Source organism: Hyperoodon ampullatus (assembly GCF_949752795.1).
Source record: "Hyperoodon ampullatus genome assembly, chromosome: 2".
Lineage (NCBI taxonomy): Eukaryota > Metazoa > Chordata > Mammalia > Artiodactyla > Ziphiidae > Hyperoodon > Hyperoodon ampullatus.
In genome coordinates this window covers 58,481,299-58,495,656 of record NC_136915.1, presented here as the reverse complement: position 1 = coordinate 58,495,656, position 14,358 = coordinate 58,481,299, and positions in this window count along the sequence as shown.

Here is a 14,358-nt window from a genome sequence, read left to right as displayed (position 1 = left end):
CCTTTATAGTGTGTCCTTGGTTTCAAGAACTTATGTTTAACACATAAATTCCAATTGTATTATCAGCATTTATTCATATTTCAGTGTATATAATCTATATTTAGTGCAAGAATTACTGCTTACCACTATTTTCTCCTTCTTCCTGATACATAGTTTCTAATCAATAAGTATATTTTGGCTGAATGAATCAAATAATATTATATATTTTTTAATATTATATATTTATGTTCTATTTGCCTCTTAATCAAGCTTGCTGATGGAGAAGGGTGTTTTTATTCTGTTACTCTTTTTTTTTTTTAATGTTTTGTTGTCGTTTTGAATTTTATTTTATTTATTTTTTTATACAGCAGGTTCTTATTAGTCATCAATTTTATACACATCAGTGTATACATGTCAATCGCAATCACCCAATTCATCGCACCACCACCAACACCCCACCGCTGCTTTACCCCCTTGGTGTCCATACGTTTGTTCTCTATATCTGTGTCTCAATTTCTGCCCTGCAAACCCATTCATCTGTACCATTTTTCTAGGTTCCACATATATGTGTTATTATACAATATTTGTTTTTCTCTTTCTGACTTACTTTACTCTGTATGACAGTCTCTAGATCCATCCACATCTCCACAAATGACCCAATTTCTTTTCTTTTTTTTTCTTTCCTTAAATTTATTTATTTATTTATTTATGGCTGTGTTGGGTCTTCATTGCTGTGCACAGGCTTTCTCTAGTTGTGGTGAGCGGGGGCTACATTTCGTTGCAGTGTGCGGGCTTCTCATTCCAGTGGCTTCTCTTGTTTCAGAGCACGGGCTCTAGGGGCACGGGCTTCAGTAGTTGTGGCTTGTGGGCTTCAGTAGTTGTGGCTCACGGGCTCTAGAGCGCAGGCTCAGTAGTTGTGGTACACGGGCTTAGTTGCTCTGCAGCATGTGGGATCTTCCTGGACCAGGGCTCGAACTCATGTCCCCTGCATTGGCAGGCGGATTCTTAACCACTGCACCACAAGGGAAGCCCTTGTTCCTTTTTATGGCTGAGTAATATTCCATGGTATATATGTACCACATCTTCTTTATCCATTTGTCTGTCGATGGGCATTTAGGTTGCTTCCATGACCTGGCTATTGTAAATAGTGCTGCAATGAACATTGGAGAGCATGTGTCTTTTTGAATTATGGTTTTCTCTGAGTATATGCCCAGCAGTGGGATTGCTGGATCATATAGTAATTATATTTTTAGATTTTTAAGGAACCTCCATACTGTTCTCCATAGTGGCTGTATCAATTTACATTCCCACCAACAGTGCAAGAGGGTTCCCTTTTCTCCACACCCTCTCCAGCATTTGTTGTTTGTAGATTTTCTGATGACACCCATTCTACCTGGTGTGAGGTGATACCTCACTGTAGTTTTGATTTGCATTTCTCTAATAATTAGTGATGTTGAGCAGCTTTTCATGTGCTCCTTGGCCATCTGTATGTCTTCTTTGGAGAAATGTCTATTTAGGTCTTCTGCCCATTTTTGGATTGGGTTGTTTGTTTTTTAAATATTGAGCTGCATGAACTGTTTATATATATTTGGAGACTAATCCTTTGTTCATTGATTTGCTTGCAAATATTTTCTCCCATTCAGAGGGTTCTCTTTTCGTCTTGTTTATGATTTCCTTTGCTGTGCAAAAGTTTTGAGGTTTCATTAGGTCCCATTTGTTTATTTTTGTTTTTATTTCCATTACTCTAGGAGGTGGATCAAAAAAGATCTGGAAACAGAAACTTTAAGTGACACAATAGGCCAGAGAGATTTAATTGATATTTATAGGACATTCCATCCCAAAATGACAGAATACACTTTCTTCTCAAGTGCTCATGGAACATTGTCCAGGACAGATCACATCTTGGGTCACAAACCAAGCCTCAGTAAATTTAAGAAAATTGAAATCATATCAAGCATCTTTTCTGACCACAATGCTATGAGATTAGAAATCAATTACTGGGAAAAAATGTAAAAAACACAAACACATGGAGGCTAAACAATACGTTACTAAATAACCAAGAGATCACTGAAGAAATCAAAGAGAAAATCAAAAAATACATAGAGACAAATGACAATGAAAACAGGATGATCCAAAACCTATGGGCTGCAGTAAAAGAAGTTCTAAGAGGGAAGTTTATAGCTATACAAGCCTACCTCAAGAAACAAGAAAAATCTCAAATAAACAATCTAACATTACACTTAAAGGAACTAGAGAAAGAAGAACAAACAAAACTCAAAGTTAGCAGAAGGAAAGAAATCATAAAGAGCAGAACTGAAATAAATGAAAAAGAAACAAAGAAAACAATAGTAAAGATCAATACAACTAAAAGCTGGTTCTTTGAGAAGATAAACAAAATTGATAAACCATTAGCCAGACTCATCAAGAAAAAGAGGGAGAGGACTCAAATAAATAAAATTAGAAATAAAAAAGGAGAAGTTACAACAGACAGTGCAGAAATACAAAGCATCCTAAGAGACTCCTACAAGCAACTTTATGCCAGTAAAATAGACAACCTGGAAGAAATGGACAAATTCTTAGAAAGGTATAACCTTCCAAGGCTGAACCAGGAAGAAAGAGAAAATATGAACAGACCAATCACAAGGAATGAAATTGAAATTGTGATTAAAAATCTTCCAACAAACAAAAGTCCAGGACCAGATGTCTTCACAGGTGAATTCTATCAAACATTTAGAGAAGAGCTAACACCTATCCTTCTCAAACTCTTCCAAAAAATTGCAGAGGAAGGAACACTCCCAAACTCATTCTATAAGGCCACCATCACCGTGATACCAAAACCAGACAAAGATACTACAAAAAAAGAAAATTACAGACCAATATCACTGATGAATATAGATGCAAAAATCCTCAACAAAATACTAGCAAACAGAATCCAACAACACATTAAAAGGATCATACACCATGATCAAGTGAGATTTATCCCAGGGATGCAAGGATTCTTCAATATACACAAATCAATCAATATGATACATCATATTAACAAATTGAAGAATAAAGACCATATGATCATCTCAATAGAGGCAGAAAAAGCTTTTGACAAAATTCAACACCCATTTATGATAAAAACTCTCCAGAAAGTGGGCACAGAGGGAACCTACCTCAACAAAATAAAGGCCATTTCGACAAGCCCACAGCAAACATCATTCTGAATGGTGAAAAACTGAAAACATTTCCTCTAAGATCAGGAACAAGACAAGGATGTCCATTCTCACCATATTACTCAACATAGTTTTGGTAGTCCTAGCCACGGCAATCAGAGAAGGAAAAGAAATAAAAGGAATACAAATTGGAAATGAAGAGGTTAAACTGTCACTGTTTGCAGATGACATGATACTATACATAGAGAATCCTAAAGATGCCACCAGAAAACTACTAGAGCTAATCAATGAATTTGGCAAAGTAGCAGGATACAAAATTAATGCACAGAAATCTCTTGCATTCCTATATACTAATGATGAAAAATCTGAAAGAGAAATTAAGGAAACATTCTCATTTACCATTGCAACAAAAAGAATAAAATACCTAGGAATAAACCTACCTAGGGAGACAAAAGACCTGTATGCAGAAAACTATAAGACACTGATGAAAGAAATTAAAGATGATACCAACAGATGGAGAGATTTACCATGTTCTTGGATTGAAAGAATCAATATTGTGAAAATGACTATACTACCCAAAGCAATCTACAGATTCAGTGCAATCCCTATCAAATTACTAATGGCAATTTTTATGGAACTAGAACAAAAATCTTAAAATCTGTATGGAGAAACAAAAGATTCCGAATCGCCAAAGCAGTCTTGAGGGGAAAAAAAGGAGGTGGAGGGATCAGACTCCCTGACTTCAGACTACACTACAAAGCTACAGTAATCAAGAAAATATGGTACTGGCACAAAAACAGAAACATAGATCAATGGAACAAGATAGAAAGCCCAGAGATAAACCCACACACCTATGGTAGACCAATGTGTGACAAAGGGGCAAGGATATACAATGGAGAAAAGACAGTCTCTTCAATAAATGGTGCTGGGAAAACTGGACAGCTACATATAAAAGAATGAAATTAGAACACTCCCTAACACCAAACACAAAAATAAACTCAAAATGGATTAGAGACCTAAATGTAAGACCGGACACTATAAAACTCTTAGAGGAAAACGTAGGAAGAACACTATTTGACATAAATCACAGCAAGATCTTTTTTGAATTACCTCCTAGAGTAATGGAAATAAAAATAAAAATAAACAAATGGGACCTAATGAAACCTAAAATTTTTGAACAGCAAAGGCAACTACAAACAAGATGAAAAGACAACCCTCAGAATGGGAGAAAATATTTGCAAATGAATCAATGGACAAAGGATTAATCTCCACATATATAAACAGCTCATGCAGCCCAATATCAAAAAAACAAAAAACCCCATCCAAAAATGTGCAGAAAACCTAAATAGACATTTCTCCAAAGAAGACATACAGATGGCCAAGAAGCACATGAAAAGCTGCTCAACTTCACTAATCATCAGAGAAACGCAAATCAAAACTACAATGAGGTATCACCTCACACCAGTTAGAATGGGCATCATCAGAAAATCTACAAACAACAAATGCTGGAGAGGGTGTGGAGAAAAGGGAACCCTCTTGCACTGTTGGTGGGAATGTAAATTGATACAACCACTATGGAGAACAGTATGGAGGTTCCTTAAAAAACTAATAATAGAATTAGCATATGACCCAGCAATCCCACTATTGGGCATATACCCAGAGAAAACCATAATTCAAAAAGACACATGCTCTCCAATGTTCATTGCAGCACTATTTACAATAGCCAGGTCATGGAAGCAACCTAAATGCCCATCGACAGACAAATGGATAAAGAAGATGTGGTACATATATACAATGGAATAGTACTCAGCAATAAAAAGGAACGAAATTGGGTCATTTTTTGAGACGTGGATGGGTCTAGAGACTGTCATACAGAGTGAAGTAAGTCAGAAAGAGGAAAACAAATATTGTATATTAACACATACACGTGGAACCTAGAAAAAATGGGACAGATGAATCTGTTTGCAGGGCAGCAATTGAGACACAGATGTAGAGAACAAGCATATGGACACCAAGGTGGGAAAGTGGCGGTGGGGTGGTGGTGGTGGCGTGATGAATTGGGTGATTGGGATTGACATGTATACACTGATGTGTATAAAATTGATGAGTAATAAGAACCTGATGTATAAAAAAATAAATAAAATAAAATTCAAAAAAGAAAAACTTCTGTTTCCTTATTTATTTTCATTTTGGATGATGTGTCCATTGGTGTAAGTGAGGTGCTAAAATCCCCCACTATTATTGTGTTACTGTTGATTTCCTCTTTTAGAGGTGTTATCAGTTGCCTTATGTATTGAGGTGCTCCTATGTTGGGTTGATATATATTTATAATTGTTATATGTTCTTGGATTGATCCGTTGATCATTATGTAGTGTCCTTCCTTGTCTCTTGTAACATTCTTTATTTTAAAGTCTATTTTATCTGATATTAGTATTGCCACTCCAGCTTTCTTTTGATTTCAATTTGCATGGAATATCTTTTTCCATCCCCTCACTTTCAGTCTGTATGTGTCCCTAGGTGTGAAGTGTGTCTCTTGTAGAGAGCATATATATGGGTCATATTTTTGTATCCATTCAACAAGCCAGTGTCTTTTTGTTGGAGCATTTAATCTATTCACATTTAAGGTAATTATCGGTATGTATGTTCCTATTACCATTTTCTTAATTCTTTTGAGTTTGTTTTTGTAGGTCCTTTTCTTCTCTTTTGTTTCCCACTTAGAGAAGTTCCTTTAACATTTGCTGTAGAGCTGGTTTGGTGGTGCTGAATTCTCTTAGCTTTTGCTTCTCTGTAAAACTTTTGATTTCTCCATCAAATCGTAATGAGATCCTTGCCGGGTAGAATAATCTTGGTTGTAGGTTCTTCCCTTTCATCTCGAAGTATATCATGTCTCCCCCTTCTGGCTTGTAGAGTTTCTGCTGAGAAATCAGCTGTTAACCTTATGGGAGTTCCCTTGTATGTTATTTGTCATTTTTCCCTTGCTGCGTTCAATAATTTTTCTTTGTCTTTAATTTTTGCCAATTTGATTATGTGTCTTGGCCTGTTTCTCCTTGGGTTTATCCTGTATGGGACTCACTGCACTTCCTTGACTTGGGTGGATATTGCCTTTCCCATGTTAGAGAAGTTTTCAACTATAATCTCTTCAAATATTTTCTCAGGTCGTTTCTCTCTCTTCTCCTTCTGGGACCCCTATAATGCGAATGTTGTTGCATTTAATGGTGTCCCACAGGTCTCTTAGGGTGTCTTCATTTCTTTTCATTCTTTTTTCTTTATTCTGTTCCACAGCAGTAAATTCCACCATTCTGTCTTCCAGGTCACTTATCCATTCTTCTTCCTCAGTTATTCTGCTATTGATTCCTTCTAGTGTAGTTTTCATTTTAGTTATTGTATTGTTCATCTCTCTTTGTTTGTTCTTTAATTCTTCTTGGTCTTTGCTAAACATTTCTTGCATCTTCTCGATCTTTGCCTCCATTCTTTTTCCGAGACCCTGGATCATCTTCACTATCATTATTCTGAATTCTTTTTCTGGAAGGTTGCCTATCTCCACTTCATTTAGTTGTTTCTCTGTGGTTTTATCTTGTTCCTTCATCTGCTACATAGCCCTCTGCCTTTTCATCTTGTCTATCTTTCTGTGAATGGGGTTTATGTTCCACGGGCTGCAGGATTGTAGTTCTTCTTGCTTCTGCTGTCTGCCCTCTGGTGGATGAGGCTATTTAAGAGGCTTGTGCAAGTTTCCTGATCCTGTTAGTCTTTTGAAAGAAAAAAATTGTACTTTTTTACTAGCCTTTAAATTTTTATTTAATTTGTTTCTTTTTTTGTCTGTAGATATCTCCCTATTTTTCTATGTAAATCTCCCTCTTATTTGTTTTGTTTATTTTGAAATGCTTTCTTAATTACTAATATTATATATTTCCTTCCTTTTTTACTCACTAATGTGTTTAAGTCTAAATATATGTGTCTGAGTATATCTTCAGCTATGTCCATGGGTTTGATTATGAAGCATTTACCTTCTTATTATGTTCTAAATTCTTTTCAGTTTTAGTTTTTTCTTCATCTTTGACTTAAGGGATTATTTGGGAGAGTTTCATAATTTCAAAATAATACAGTTTTGTTTTCTTAGTCCCTGATTTTTGATTTGTAGGTTTAGAAGTTTATGATCACAGATTAAGTTCTGTAAATTCTCTAATTTTGGGAATTTATTAAAGTTTTTCTGGGAGCCAAAACAATAAAAAAATGTCCAGGTACATAATATATAGTTGATATTGTGAGTATTGGCTGTTAATAGCTCACAGTTTTCCCCTTTTTAGAGAACTGCTCTGACCAAATGGAGGTGACTCACCAAGGAGGTTATGTGCCTCTCTCTCTGTCCCCTCCTCCCCCACTCAGGGATCAGCAACAGGTAATGACTGACTTACACAGAGTACAAAGGGCCAGCCCCCTTTTGTCAAGGCAGAACCAGCAATGTGGTGCACCTCCTGCTCCAGGGCTCCAGGATGAACCAAAACTCCAGCTGAAAACACGTGCTTTGCATAGCTCCTTGCTGTCCGGCTTTCCTTTCTTTATTCCTCCTCAAAACACTCCCTTAATGTTTCAGTCCCTGTTCTGGGGAAGCTAACTGTTTCAAGAGCTGTCATAAAAAACTGCCACAAGCTGGGAGGCTTAAAAAAAGCAGACATTTATTCTCTCATAGTTCTGGAGGCTAGAAGTTTGAAATCAATGTACCATCAGGACCATGCTCTTTGAAGGCTCTGGGGGAGAATATGTTGCATGTTATTCTCTCAGCTTCTAGTGTTGTTTGCAGTTCTTAGCATTTCTTGACTTGTAGACACATCACTCCAATTTCTGCCTCTGTTATCGCATAGTTATGTTTCCCTCTCTGTATAGGGCTGCCTTGCATCTCTTTTTCTCTCCTTATGAGGACATCACTCATATAAGCTAAGGGACCACATTACTCCAATATGACCTCATCTTAACTTACATTTTAATTATATCTGTAAAGACCATATTTCCAAATAAGGTCAGATTCACAGGTATCAGTGGTTAGGAACTTTACATATCTTTTCTGAGGACACAGTTCAACCCTAAACACTGACCTAACACATCAGATGAAAATGCGTATTCTCTATTTTAGGGCATGTCCTTCTTTCTGCCTGTAACTGCTAAATCACGTTTTAAAAAAATATTATTAAAATTCTCCATATCTTGCTTATTTTTTGCCTTTTTTAAGACTCGGTAAAAGAACTTTTAAAATCTCCTATTTTAATCATGATTTATCGGGTTCTTTTATTTTTAGAAATTTTTACTTTATGTATGACTGTGACTATTGGATGCATAAAGATTTACTGTTGTTATACCCACTTCAAGTTCTATTTCTACTATTAAACAGCATTTTTCTTTGTTTTATCTAATACTTTTAAACTTGGAAATCTGCTTTTTCTTATATCAATACGGCTTTACTTGCTGTTATTTAATATACAAAATTTGATGGTTGTTTTACCTTCTTTATGAACTGGATCCTTTGTTCTTATGAGAAATTGTGTTAGTTAGCTCAGCCTGCTGTAACAACATACCATGCACTGGGTGGCTTAAACAACAGTGATTTATTTTCTTATAGTTCTGGTGGCTAGAAGTCCCAGATCAAGGTCTGGAAGGGCTGGTTTCTGGTGAGAGCTCTCTTCCTGGCTTGCAGACTGCCACCTTTGGTCCTCATATGGCCTTTCCTCAATGTGTAGGCCTGTGGTGGTGGGAGGTGGGTGGGAATCATTCTCTTTTCCACTACTTATAAGGCCACTAATTCTATCGGATTAGAGCCTCACCCTTATGACTCCTTTTAATCTTTTTTTTTCTAATGTATTTATTTTATTTATTTATTTTTGGTTGCATTGGTTCTTTGTTGTTGTCCATGGGCTTTCTCTAGTTGCGGTGAGTGTGGGCTATTCTTCGTTGTGGTGCACGGGCTTCTCATGGCAGTGGCTTCTCTTGTTGTGGAACATGGGCTCTAGGCACCTGGGCTTCAGGAGTTGTGGCTCGTGGGCTCTGGAGCGCAGGCTCAGTTGTTGTGGCACACAGACTTAGTTGCTCCGCGGCATGTGGGATCTTCCTGGACCAGGGTTTGAACCCGCATCCTCTGAATTGGCAGGCAGATTCTTAACCACCACACCACCAGGGAAGCCCTCCATTTAATCTTAATTACCTCCAATGTCCTAATCTCCAAATATAGTCACAATGGGGATTAGAACTTCAACATATGAATTTGCGAGGGGACACAATTAAGTCCATAGCAGATATCATTCCTTTTCTATTTAATGCTTTGGGCCTTGAAATTTACTTTGTCTAATATTAGTATTGACATTGCTTTTTTGCTCATATTTCTGTGGTATATCTTTGACCAAAATTTCAAACTTAACTGAACTTTAACTCCTACTTTTCTTGTCTTTTGGTTTTCAGTGTGTATTCTCAAAGTCACATGTAGCTGGCTTTTATTTGTTAAACAAGCTAATTCATGTTTAATGAGTGGTACTTAATATATAGCTGATTATATTCTATACAATCTAGTATTTATTTTAATTTTTTTGTTTGCATGACCAATTCCCCTTCCTCACTTGTTAATTTGGAAATGTTACTGTGCTTTTCCATTTCATTGCTGGTTACTTTCCACTTTCTATTAGATGTACAAAAATCTTGACTTCTGTCTTTTATAATTCCAATTCCCCTCCTCCACTAAGAGAATCCTTTAGAACTAGGGCAGTCAAACCATGGCCTTTGGGTCAAATCTGCCCTACCATCTGATTTTTACGGCTCACATGCTAAGAAGTATTTTTACTTTTTAGACGGTTGATAAAGAAATCAGAAGAAGAATAACTTTTCATGATATATGAGAATTAAATAAAATTAAACTTTCAGTTACATAAATAAAGTTTTGTTAGAACACTGCCACACTTATTTTGTTACTTATTGTCCCTGACTATTTGTGTACTTTGATGGCAGAGTTGAGTAGTTGTGACAGAGACTGCATGGTTTGCAAGGCTGACAATATTTACTGTCCAGCCCTTTACACTTTGCTGACCTATGATTAAGAACATTCTAATATCCTCTGGTTGACCCAACTCTCTAGAATGTGTCCCTTGCTTATGCTTGTAAACTGGGATACAAATAAAAAGTTTAGCTGTATTTTTAATTTTTTAGCTGTCCTACCAAAATATAGTTCTTACTATGGAATAATTTCCTCAAAGAAAAATAAAAAGATAATGTATTTTCTATAATTAATATATAGACTATTTTTCTTTATTTCCAAAATGGAATGACTCTCTAAGGTTAATATTTCTCATATGAATTTAAAAAATGATTTCTCAGCACTCTCTGCACAAATCAGTCTGGATATTCTGTCCTTTTGATGGTTAGATGATCCACCTTCATCGTTGTCTGTGGGAAGCAACAGACTTTCTTTTTTGATTACAAATGGTAATTGTGGCTTAGTGCTTCCCATAGTGGTTATACTGGTTCTCTGCCTTGCTTAGTAGGAAAATGGCCTAGTGGGTGGGTAGAGAACCACAAGCTTCCAGTTATATCCTGCACTAAAATAAAAATATAAAAAATTGTGCATGTTAGTTAAATTAGCAAGGAAAGAAACTGAGAAGAAATTTCAGGAAACTTTAGTCAGACACTTAGCATAGTTAAGCTTTAATAAACCTTCTGGTAGTATGTGTTCATGTATGGGAAGAAGGGAAGAGAACATGTAAAATCAAATGGACACTAAGACAGGAAAAAATAAGTAGATAAGTAGTGTAAGCAAAAATATTAAAAGGGACTACGAAAGTCCTAAAGTGGGAAGCAAGACATCTGATCAGAAGAAGTATAAAAAAATAGGCAGAGGTTAACAAAAAGAGATTAAATTTGGGGATGAATGGTATTTAATAATAAATGTGGACTTGAGAAATAATTCAGTGTTTCTGACTCAAAGAAGGCAGAAACATGTGATTAAAACTTTTAAAGAAAAGTTTAAAAGAAAAAAGAAAAAAAGTAATCTAGGGAGTATCGTGGAGAGCAGAAATTGCTAAAATATATGCTCAATTCTTTAGGAAAACAGGTTCTGCATAAAGAAGTTGGAGGTGGAGAAGGAGCTTTCCACGATGGGTCAGATGTTTTACATACACTTTCCCTTTCAGTCTTCATGGCAACAACAGAAGTAGTGATCACCCATCACTGATCAGTGATAAGTAGCAATCACTTTTACAATCATTTTTACCTTTGAGAAAACTGAGGCTGCAGACACTAGTCACTTTGCCCAAAGTCACATGGCTAGTAAGGTCTAGAACATAAAATGAGATATATGTCTGTCAAATCTGCAAGTTAAAACAAACAAACAAGCAAGCAAGCAAACAATCAAACAAACCTATATCACATTGTTGCTCAAAAGAAACGAATTCAGAAGAGAACTGAGGTGGAATGCAGCTGGAGGAATGTTTGGCACATTTGGCCCCAGGCACCACTTCCAGTGTTTGTGAAAGCAACATATTGGTGGGGCTGAGATCTGGATTGCAGGAGGTGGAAGTGAGAGCAGCAGAGAAAGTCAGAGGCAGTGGGGCAGGCCACTTATTTAAGAATTTCAGGAGCAAAAAGCACAGTAAATTATCAATACTATTTAATATTGAGTTTTCTTTTTTTTTCTTTTTTCTTTTTTTTTGCGGTACGCGGGGCTTTCACTGTTGTGGCCTCTCCCGTTGCGGAGCACAGGCTCCAGATGCGCAGGCTCAGCAGCCATGGCCCACGGGCCCAGCCGCTCCGCGGCACGTGGGATCCTCCCAGACCCGGGCACGAACCCGTGTCCCCTGCATCGGCAAGCGGACTTCTCAACCACTGCGCCACCAGGGAAGCCCCAGATATTGAGTTTTCTTAATCATTTTTTGATAATATCTAGAAAGATAGGTCAAGTCATGGTCCCAGAAGGAAAGTGTTCACTCTCTAAAATGGCTAGATTTAAAAGTTCTGATTTCTCAACTGTTGTTTTGTAAACTAACCCACGTACTGGATAATTCCCAAGAGTTTCTAAAAAATCAATGAGCTGAGATAGCTCAATTTCCCGACATGTAATCTGTAAGGGCCTTTTATTATGTGTTTTCTTTAAGGTTGTTTTACTAAGGATGACATCAGACGATAGCACTGACCCTTCTATTTAAGGTGCTGATGTATTTAGGACTGAACCTTTATATTTCTTGTGATGTATGACAACAGAAACCAATCATATAGAATTTTTTTAATGAAGGAAAAAAAGAAGGTATCATTTAATTTTGATTTTGGGAAAAATTTCTCTATTGATTTAGGTGAAGGTTTCCTGCTGACATTCCTAGAGTTAACTGAATTTTCAGTAATTTGTTACTAGTACTGACTATACTTGCTGAAGCTGCTGCTAATGAATATTTTATAAAGCAGGAGGAAGATATTAGGTCTCAATGTGGATGTCTGCCAAGTCTAAATTTCTCACCTTGATGTTGTAACTCAGCTCCAGTCCCACTTTTTCAGTTGCCTGAGGCAATCTCCAACTGAATGTCCCATTATTAACTTAAATTCAACAAGTGCAAAATCAAGCTTAGTATTTTAGTCTTCAAATTCTTCCTGCTGACTTTATTTTTGCTAGGAGGACCATTGATCTGGTTACTCAGACTCAGACTTTCAACTGCAATCATAGGAGCTGTAATCATAGGGCTTCCTTTTAGGCATGGTGCTGTGAAGAGCTTAGCTAACATATGGATTTAATTCTCACCAAAACCCTGTGAGGTAGGTACCAGAACTATCATTACTGCACTTTAAGATGGGGAAGCTGCAGCTTAGTGGGGTTGGTGATTTATTTAAGATCACTTAACTAGTGACTGGGATGGAAGGACTCAGACCTGAGGCTGCAAACATCAGAGCTTGAAACTTTCAACCACCTTTTCACTTTGCCTTAATTACCTCTGACTCCTTCCTCTTTGCCTGATTATGTAGACGTTGTCCTTAAAATGTTCATACAACTGTCTTCTCCTTTCCATTTCAATGGCACCGCTGAGTTCAGCCCCTCATTACCTGTCACCTCTCCTAAGTGGTCTTCCTGCTCTTTACTGATGTATTCATCTTCTTAAAGAGTCAGTTCATGTATACTATCAGCCTAATGAAAAGCCTTTGATGGCTACCCATGGTCTGAGTGTCATTTTCGTACTCAGACATTCAGGTTACCAATCTTAGTTCCAACCACTTATCTTCATGAACACTGTGTTTTATCCAGTCTAGACTTCTTCCTGTATTCTGAACTTCTGTGTCTGTTGAAATTCTACTTGTCAGCTTCATAGTATAGATAAGTGCTTCTTCCTTCATGAAGCCTTCCCTGATTCCCTTAATTATATAAAGATATTCTGGACTTTTCTTAAGAAAACATATTCTAGCCTGTACCATGGTCACTTGTATACTTATCACCCCTATAGGTTCCTAGGTCTTCTAGGGTTGAACTCTGTGTCCTACTACCTTTTTGGTTGGTAATTATGTAGCATAGTACTATCAATGCTTGCGATTCTTTCTTGAAAAGTTAAGATATATTACATTTTATTCTTAGGTGTTGTCAGGATATGTGGTCCATATATTCAAGATGTTTTCAATCTAGTAAGGGAAAAAAAGCTATTATTCAAAACTCAGCTAGAGAAGAATCAGGGGCTCAGCCATGAGGGTGATGAAAGGAGAGAGAGGATGGGAGGGGAGAAATGAATGGAGAAAGATTTAGAGAAAAGGTGACACCTGAGTTTAATGCTGAAAATTGAAGGAAGCTTCTATAAGTGCAAGGAGGGTGTTCTGAACTAGGCACAAGAATGAGTCAGGCTGTGAGATAGGGATGGCTTTTTAGGAACATCTATTGAGAAGAAAAAACACCAGGAAAGTTCAGTGGGTTTCAAAGTAAAACAATTCCCTCAAATTTAGTGTCATTTCTTTTTTAAAAAAATATTTATTTTAAAATTGAGATATAATTGACAGAACATTGTATAATTTTAAGGTATACAGCATGTTAATTTGATACATTTATTGGTTGGAATAGGTGTTAGCTAATATATCTATCAAAATTTCCCATCACAAAGCTTTTTTAAATAATCAGCATTCCTCCAAGTTAGTTACAATTAGTAAGTTTTTACTATATATTCTTATGCTGTTATATAATTGCTAGAATTCATCATTGATTACCTGAATTACAGTACACAGCAATATG